This window comes from Salvia hispanica, chromosome 1 (genome assembly GCF_029641045.1).
Source record: "Salvia hispanica isolate PSC_SH4W2 chromosome 1, Shi_PSC_v1, whole genome shotgun sequence".
In the NCBI taxonomy this organism is placed as follows: Eukaryota; Viridiplantae; Streptophyta; class Magnoliopsida; order Lamiales; family Lamiaceae; genus Salvia; species Salvia hispanica.
The window spans coordinates 67,343,866-67,354,087 of record NC_142692.1 but is presented as its reverse complement, the minus strand read 5'-3'; the positions used below and the strand labels follow the sequence as shown (position 1 = coordinate 67,354,087).

The 10,222-nt window shown below is 33.9% G+C and overlaps 1 pseudogene; it reads right to left on the bottom strand.

The window, feature by feature from the left end:
• LOC125217539 (1,8-cineole synthase, chloroplastic-like) lies at positions 1-4,545 on the bottom strand (annotated as a pseudogene).
• Positions 4,546-10,222: the final 5,677 nt, after the last annotated feature.

Below are 10,222 nucleotides of genomic sequence, written 5' to 3'. Positions count from 1 at the left end.
ATCTTTTACTCATAGGGTTCGAACAGTAAGCTTCTAAGCTGTTTGTTCACCAATGAGTGTTGCATTCCAAATCCATCAGATTCCTTCTGGTAAATAAGCTGTGCCGTTCTAGCAAGATTAGCACAAACTTCTACAAAACATATTGAAAATGGAGATTCCATCATTTCCTTATTCATCGTCTTCCATGTGTGCTCTATGAGTGATCGAACATGCTTTCGCGCCTCTTCTTCCGAAGCATTGTTCTCATTCATGTAACACTGAACTGATTTTGGCACGTCGCCTCTCTTCACCTCATCCTAATTGAGGTTAACAACACCTCTAATTAATTAGTCGAAATACTTAATTAGTCAATATAACGCACCCCTATATATATCGTGCAATGTCACATATATACCAGTGATGTTCCCATGTCGTCAGCGAGCCTCCCAATAGTACATAGTAGACGAACAATATCATGGTATTTATGCATGCTCTTAACAGCCTCCTCTTCTATCGAATCCGATAACCGGAAGAAAAGGTGGGATAGGATGGGGAGATCTCCTATTGATATCCAAGCATTGTTGATGTATTCTTCCAAGCTAGGTTTATACCCCTTGTGGTACCAGTTAGCCTCTATGAAATATGCCTCAACCAAATCATTCCACTGCCAATATATTCATTAATAACTTTCTATCTAATAAATGTACTTATATATATTACAAGTATGTAAGCCATCTCATTCACAAAGTTGAATATTGCAAGATAACAAACTTTCATATAATGATGAAGTTTGTCAATTGATTCAATATCCCATCTGACCAAAATAGATAAACAATTAATATATTATAAGCAATAAAATATTACGATTATTGTATTAATCTTCTAATAGCATCTGTGAATAGTTGGAGCTCTTCAAGAGTGCCATAAACATCGTAGATATCATCTATATAGCTGCAATAAGAGCAAATAATTTGGTGATCATTATCCTCTCGAATCCATGTTCACGACGTTCAACGACTCCAGTCGTCCAATGGTAGCATTCCACTATTCTATTTCTTATGAAGGGAAGCTCTTGAGCAAGTCCAGTGCTCTCCCACCACCTATCATCAAGAACAAGAATTTCATCAATCAATAAAATAAATTAATAATATACTATTTAATTTCACCTAGAGGTCTCTTTGAGTTCTCCTAGAAATTGTGCTTGAACAATTCTTAAGTCCAACATGGCTATCTCTAGCACAATTGGATTCATGTCTGGTCTCTTCTTGTAATCATCGATGAATGCTTTTGCATTTGGCATTTGAACCCTCCAATGAGAAGGGAACTCAAATGCAGCTTTAACTAATGATAAGAGATTAATGTCATCAATTTCATGATCAACTGCTCTTTTATGCAGAGATTTAGCAGCAAATTCTCTAGCAATTTCTAGCGTTTCTTCGCCATTTGTTGCTAGAAACGAAGCTTCGTAGAGTTGTAACAATCCTTTGGTATCGAAATCAGTAGCCTTGTCATTCTTGAAACAATCAAACACATCTGCATTCATTTTTCATTTGATTAGTTTCACCATCAATTATATAAATATTTATTAAGTACTACTAGCTAGAATTAATTAGGTATAGAGACCTTGAGAGACGTTGAAGGATCCTATCTAAGATATGGAGTACAAATATACACAATTCTAAAGGATCCTATCTTTAAGATATTCAGGTGACAACACCTCTTAAAGTAACCATACCACCATTTCTAGCCAATCATCTGTACACGTGGACGAATAATCAGCTGACATGTGGCAATCACAAAAAAAGCTTAAGGTTAAATTTTCTCGGTCAGCAATATCCAATACACTACTCAGCAATATCCAATAAGCTACACAGCAATATCCAATACGCTACTAGCGTTTATACTATTGCTGTGTATCGTTTATAATATTGCTGGATACGTGGTGTCACAGTGTCATTTTAAGAGATGTTGTCGTTTTAGCACAAACCTATTCAAACATACACAAAAATAAATTAAAGATGTAAATGATAAAGTCGTACGTAGGTTGTCGAATGGTTATATGATAATGCTGGATGTTTGTGTTGGAATAATTGAGTGAACAATTACTTGAAGCGCTCTATGATGATTAACCAAGAATAGCGGAGAAGGAGCAGAACTGTAAAGCGGAAGCGTACCTTGATCCATGATGAATTGAAAGGCGGAATTGCTTTGCAACGGCTATGGATCTTCCAAACAATCAGAGACATTCTTCGCAATAGTCTGCCGAGAGAATACAAAAATATCGAATGTTCTTCTAACGTCTGGGGACCATAACCCTAGCTTATATTTATATTAAATATAAACCCCTTTATTTTCTATTCGGTCCTTCATCAAATAGAAAATCACTTTATGGTATCTACACTTATTTCCATAACAAAATAAATACACTTTAGCTCAAACTTTAATCTTTATTGGATCACTTTAACTGGACAACTGAAAGATAGCCATACACATTAAATTAGTCATGTGGAAGCCCAAATTTCTAACAATCTCCCACTTGGGCAACACATGACATCAAATAAATGTGTACAAACCGAATGAGCGCTCAAAAGTGCTATCACATAGTGTATTTCCGAACAATCTTATTATCAACCATATCGACATAGGACTAAAGGGGCAGTCACCATATTTTTTCATGATTAAACCCATCAGTAATCACATATGCAAATATAATCAACAACAGATCAATTATGGAGTGTAGCATGGAAATTTCATGCAAGGTGATCATACATGCCTATTTCCAACTGGTCCTCCCAAAGTGAGATCAAACCAAAAATAATGGACAAAAACATAATACTTTAATTCTGCAGAGAATAACATGGGTTTTTAACTTCATGTTCAAAATACAATATAGAGCAATAACCAAAACTACTCCCACTGAACGGAAGTACCCTTAAACAACATAACACCCATTTGAGCTACATGCCCATGAAAGACCTTGGGTGATAGTCCCTTAATGAGCGGATTTGTCATCATCAAATCCGTTCCCTTATGCTCTATATGTATTTGTCCATTCCGAACTCTTTATTTAACAACCAGGAAGCTCCTGTTGTTTTAGAATATAATACCGCAGAGTTATTGTCACAACATAACTTAAGTGGTCTTTCATTACCTTAACAGTATGCAGCTTAGTGACAAAATTTCACAGTCATATTCATTAACTAGATGCCCCAAAACAAGTTACGAATTCTGTTATCATGGCAGAAGTAGCTACAAGTGTTTGCTCAGCATTTCTCCACGAAATGGCTCTACAGCCAACAGACACACGTAACTTAAAATGGATCCTGTACTGTATTGGCATCTAACAAAATCAAAATCAAAATTTATAAAGATCTCTCCAAATGATCTGATTTTCTGTATGCGAGCATGTAATGTTTAGTTCTCTATAAATATCTCATAACCCGTTTTGCTGCTTCATAATGATCCATATCGGGTTATTGAAATATCTGCCCAACATATAAACAATTAAAACCAAATTGGGTCTAATACACACTTGAGCACACATTAGGCTCCCAATCACGAAAGCATATGGAACCTTCTGCATTTTCTAAATCTCAAGATTTATCTCAGGGCACTGAATGAGACTAGGTTTGTCTCCTTTAGTCATAGGGGTATTTCTTTACTTGCAATTATGCATCTCAAATACTTTAGGCACATTTTCACTATGTCCCTTCTGTGACAATCGAAAATTATTTCTTTCGATTCCAAATACAAAAGAGGCTTCCCCAAGATCTTTCATCTCAAATTTCTTCGAGAGAAAATTTTTGGTGTTAGTGCAACATATCCTTATTGAAAATTATTTCTTTCGATTCCAAATACAAAAGAAGATGCATTTGCTCCTACTGAACTTGTGATACACACAACCATCAATAGCATTCTTTCTGAATCCAAATAAAAGAACTACTTCATAAAATTTGTGGTACCATTGACGAGAGTCCTAATTGAGGTTGTTGAGATTTACTTTAAATGATATCATCCGCATGAGATTGAATGTTTACAACAATATCATCTTGAGGTTCTTAATATGCTTCTTCTTCAATGATAGTAATTGATACATGATCATTGTCATAAGCAGTAGTAGGTGTCTATACAAACTCCTCAAAAGTAATGTTCCTTAACACATTCTCTCCCTCAAACTCAACATCCTCAAGGAATTCTATATTTCTCGTCCCAATAATTAGTTCCTTTTGTGGGTCATAAAATTTAAAACCCCTAAATTTTTCTGGAAGACCAAAGTGAGAGTATATGCTACAGTCTTTAATGCCTTTCCCTAAAGCGAATGCGACAAAGAAGAATGATAAATCATACTCCTTCACATATCTTTAAGAGTTTTATTTCGTCTTTTTGCTACACCACTCATGCAAGGCGATCTCGGCATGGTGTACAAAAGGACGATCCCACACTCTTCCAAATAGAAGGCAAAAGGTCTTTGACATTGTTCACCTGAACAGTCATTTCTGTCATAGTATTCACCACCACGGTCAGATTTGGCTTTCTTAATGCCTTTGTTGAGTTGGAGCTCAACATTAGCCCTGAATATTTTGAGAACTTGTCTAAAGCCTCAGACTTTTAATAGATTAAGGTGCCCAAAACAAGAATATTAGTTTATGAATGATATAAAATATTGTTGATCATTCCAAGAAACCGAAGTGAATGAACCACAAATGTTTGTATATATCAATTCTAAATGTATAGCTCTATTAGCACCTAATTTCTTAAGTTTGGTCTGCTTTCCTTCGATACATTAAACACACAAATCAAGTTCTGAAAAGATAAGTGTATTCAATACAACATCTGACACAAGTCTCACAATCCTTTATTTTGAGATATAACCATAACACTTGTGTCATAAATTAACCAAATTTTCATTATTTAATTTGCTTAGTCCCTTTTGATTCAACATATAAAGCTTCTGAATATGAAGTAACATAATCGAGCATACAAAGATTGTTATATGCACTTAAGAAACAGTGCTCACAATACTAGAATTATTTGAAGGAATAACTTTTACTATTTCTGAATGAACAAGAGAAACCAAATTTGTCCAAAGCAGAAATAGAAACCAAATTTTGTCTAAAAGACAATACAAGGTATCATTCGAAATCGAAAAATTCCAGTCTTTAATAACAATCTATAATGCCCAATAGCCTATACTTCCACCGATTTGTCATATCACACTTAGATGTATCTTTCAACATCAATTGACTTGCGGCAGCTCAGACAGCCTTGCATATGATAACCTTATGTGAGTAGTAGCACCAAAATCTACCCACTAAATATCATTAGGGACTAAAGTCAAATTAACTTCAGAACAGACCAAAACAAGAATTGTAACTTCCTTTGTACGACATGCGTGATATTTGTCACAATTCTCTTTTTTATATCCATGTCTACCACAAAAGAAACAACTATCATTGTCCTTATGTTGTTAGCTTTGTGATGAACCCTTATCCATAACAGCATTCTCAATACACTTTTTCTTAATGCCCTTTACTTTATTTCTTGAGATACTGACCAAATGTATACCACCAAATGCACAAGCAAGTCTTTAGAATTCAAGCTTAAGTGAAGCAACGTGTGACATTTTCATAATGTGCTCCCTTAGTTGCCCTTGCTCTTGTATACTTTATTGAGATCAAGCATGCTTGTCTCAACCTTGTCGTTTTTCGCAAAACGTTCCTTAATTTCGGCAAGGTATTCACTGGCCTTAGCGATATACTAAGATGCAGTGCCTCGAAAGGCTTCTGGGATGCTAAACCGAATGATCAATAGACTTACACAATTCGAGTATTCCTACTTCTCGTAGTTTCTCCTTTGATAAGAAGTACTACCGTCCGTAGGAGAAGTAGGTTGCTCAATCCTTAGCGGTAATCTAGATCCATGCAACCCAGAGCAATCAAAATATAATCTTTGCAATCCTTAAAATTTGACCCAATCAACACTAACATATTGTTCATGTTGGAAGAAACTGCAGAAGCAGACATCATAACTGAACAAAGAACAAAACCAAAACAGTTGTCATGCTCACATAATAAAATTCAAATAAGAAGGTAACATCTCGAGGTACCGGCACAACATTCACATCAAGTCTTTGGACAGTAATATGAACTTGTAAGTGGCAACCTCTTTGTAGTGATCAAACACTGACAATAAGATCATGTCAAGTAATGTCCACCTTTGGGCATCACAACTACTTACATGAAAACTGGATAATTGTCACCTATTTATCACCACAGGTATATGTGTATCTCGTGCTAAATATCAATCTTCCTTTGGGCCGACTAATATCCGCATTAAAATGCACACACACATCACCGTCCTAACATTCGCAATAAAGAAATCTAGACAAGAGAGGTTACTTTGGCAACGTCTTGCTTCGACTAATCTACTTTGAACATTAGTAAAACATTACGAGGTTCCGAGCTCAACATCCACATCAAGTCTTTTGACAGTAATGTGAACTTGCAAGTGGCAACCTCCTTATAGTGATCAAACACTGACAATAAAATCATATCAAATAGTGTCCACCTTTGGGCATCACACTACTTACACGAAAATTGAATAACTGTCACGTATTTATCACTAAAGGTATGTGTGTATCTCGTGCCAAATATTAATCTTCCTTTGGGCCGACTAATATTCGCATTAAAATACACAAATCAATAAGGGAACATGAGATGTACCAAAAATTATTGAATTTAAAACTTTAATTGAATTCTCAAAAGAATTCTTAATTCCCAAGTAATTAGTCAATTAATTGAGAGACTTTATGTGAATTAAATAATTTTAATTCCTTAACGTAAAAGATAACGTGCAAAAAAATGCACAATTAATTGAATCATTTATTCACATATTCCATATAACGTACGTATGTATAAATTTTTGGCGAAAGGAAATTCACCATCACCAATACATCAAATAATATATATACACCACCGTAGCAGAAACAATTTTCCACAAAATTTTCATATAGTTGGTGAAACAACAATTCTCAATTAATGCAGAAAAGCGTGCATGAAGATAATTCCACAGAGAATTCTCCTTGATCCAAATGAATTAAGCACAGATTCATGGATTATATATACCCACTATAAACACAACCAATTATTCTAGGCATGATTGGAATTAACATAAAACCATATAAAATAACCAATCAATTCGGTGTGTGCAAGTATACATAGTCAATTTTGTTTCACATGAATTGAGAATCAAATTTATAAACGAAAATTTCCATACCAAAAAAAAATATATATATGGAAACAAGTTCTCCGTAATTATATGAAAGAAATCACCAACCAAAAATACATTATGTATTCACCAACCAATTGATTCTACCATATATCTCGATAAGCGTGCATAAAACATGACCTTGTATCAAATAAAGTTTACCAAAGTAATCAAGAATTGATCCAATTCAACCATCGCATATGTGATTCGCAAAGCATAAACTCAATTCATTCATTCATTCTTTCTAGATATGCGGCAGCCACAACGAATATAAACAACCACAAACCCTAATATCAAGAAATTTGATTTCTTGATCCAAAAGCAAACGAAAACATATAACTTTAATTATCCTTTCTTTCAATTCTCAGAGAATCATCAATAGAGTGGCTCTGATACCACTTGTTGGAATAATTGAGTGAACAATTACTTGAAGCGCTCTATGATGATTAACCAAGAATAGCGGAGAAGGAGCAGAACTGTAAAGCGGAAGCGTACCTTGATCCATGATGAATTGAAAGGCGGAATTGCTTTGCAGCGGCTATGGATCTTCCAAACGATCAGAGACATTCTTCGCAATAGTCTGCCGAGAGAATACAGAAATATCAAATGTTCTTCTGACGTCTGGGACCATAACCCTAGCTTATATTTATATTAAATATAAACCCCTTTATTTTCTATTCGGTCCTTCATCAAATAGAAAATCACTTTATGGTATCCACACTTATTTCCATAACAAAATAAATACACTTTAGCCCAAACTTTAATCTTTATTGGATCACTATAATTGGACAACTGAAGAGATAGCCATACACATTAAATTAGTCATGTGGAAGCCCAAATTTCTAACAGTTTACAGTTGCATATCCAGATTTTTTTATTTTTGAAGTGTGATATTTAATAATAGTGATTTGAAGCTTTAAAACATAACCCACGTACGATCTGCCGAGTAGTAGCAGATAGGATTTGAAAGTGGAAGGGGCGGAATATTTATTACTAGCGTGGTTTAGGTCGGACATTACTATTTTTTCGGTCTTTAGGGCGATGTCGGAGCCAAATGGAAGGGGCAAGCATGAGAATTTTACGTCCGGATAAGGAGAAATTAGTTGCACGCCCTAGATCCGCCATTAGCAAGAGTATCAATTTTCTTCTAGTTTAAATACTTTATAGATATTTTGTTTAATTTCATATATCTTCACATAAGCATTGCATAGTATTTTAGAAGTAATTATTTTTAATAAAAATTATTTCAGCAGAGTTTCAATTGCTTAAAAAACAGAAAATGATCTAATTATGTTTGGCATGTCAAAGGATCCAAATTAAAATTTGTAAAATTAAAATGAACGTAACACATTTCAATACATATAAATAAAGTGTAAAATTCAGAATATTTCTTACGTTACACTTGGTTTTTCCATTTATATGAGCTTCATTTTTCCATTTATATGAGCATCAATATTTTACGCATTATGCATCTATTATTTAGAAAGTCATTCTCGATTTCCGGCACTTGTGTTTGGGTTAGCAACTTAATTTATTACTCCCTCTGTCCCAGATAATTCGTCTCACTTTGACCGAACACGGGTTTTAAAAAATGTAATAAAAAATAAGTTGAAAAAGTTAGTGATATATGGGTCCTACTTGTTTAAGTTAGTGAAATAAATTAAAAATGTAATAATTCGTCTCATTATACATATATTACTCCCTCCGTCCCACAAAAGATGTCACACTTGTGGGACGGCATGAGATTTTAGGAGGTTATGTTTTGTGTGTTAAATGGAAAGAGAAAAATATAATTTTTATATTCATGTTAGAGAGAACTTTTTCCAAAAATGGAAATGTGACATCTTTTGTTGGACAAACTAAAAAGGAAAGTGTGACATCTATTATGAGACGGATGGAGTAGTTTATAATAAAATGAGAGTAAGAATGAGTTAGTGGAATATGGGTCCACTACAAAAAATGGTAAAAAGTGAAATGAGACAAATTATGTAGGACAAGCTGAAATGGAAAAATAAGACAAATTATGTGGGACAAACTGAAATGGAAAAATAAGACAAATTATCTGGGACTGAGGAAGTAATTTGTTAGCATCATATGCAAGGTTGGGCTAAATTTCTCAAATAATTAATTTATTATTAATGCGTTTTAAAATGTGTGTTAACTGTATACACTAGCTGGCCAGCTTCTACAACAATGTTGTAATTTAGCACTACTAGACATACCATATATAGTATTTTTGTAATGGTACAGTACTAAATAGACCACAGTTATTCTGCAGTACTAAATAGAACTAATAGTCTATCACTTAGCCTTACCACCAAGTTGTTTATTTTATAGTACTACTAAAATAGGCCATAGTAATTTCCGTAATAGTAGAGACATTTATTTCCAACGCACAAATATTAAGAAAAATTATGTTAAGTAAGTTAAATAAATGATGAATAAAGTAGGAAATAAAAATGGTAGAAAGAGAAATGATTCAACTACTATGAATTAACGTACTAAAATGATAAAATGACTCCACTATTATAGAACGAGAGTAGTATCCCCTCTGTCCCATATAGTTTGTCCCATTTTTTCATTTCGGTCCGTCCCATATAGTTTGTCTCATTGCACTTTTTACCATTTTTTGTAGTGAATCTAATATTCACATTCCATTAACTTTTTCAACTCACTTTTCATTATATTTCTTAAAACTCGTGTTCGGTCAAAGTGAGACAAACTATCTGGGACGGAGGGAGTGTTTATTAGTGTTTGGCAAATATGAAATTAATGTTTTACCAACATTTCTAACCTAAAATTGAGTTAAAGTTGAAATTGAGTACAAATTAGATAGTGTTTGTAAATATGGCGTATTCAGAAGCGACAACAACTCATTACGAAAAATGGTTCCCTAAATAAGAGGGCGAAAATAATACTATAAATATACACGCAACATAACACAAAATAAATCAAAGCAACAAATCAAAGCAACAAG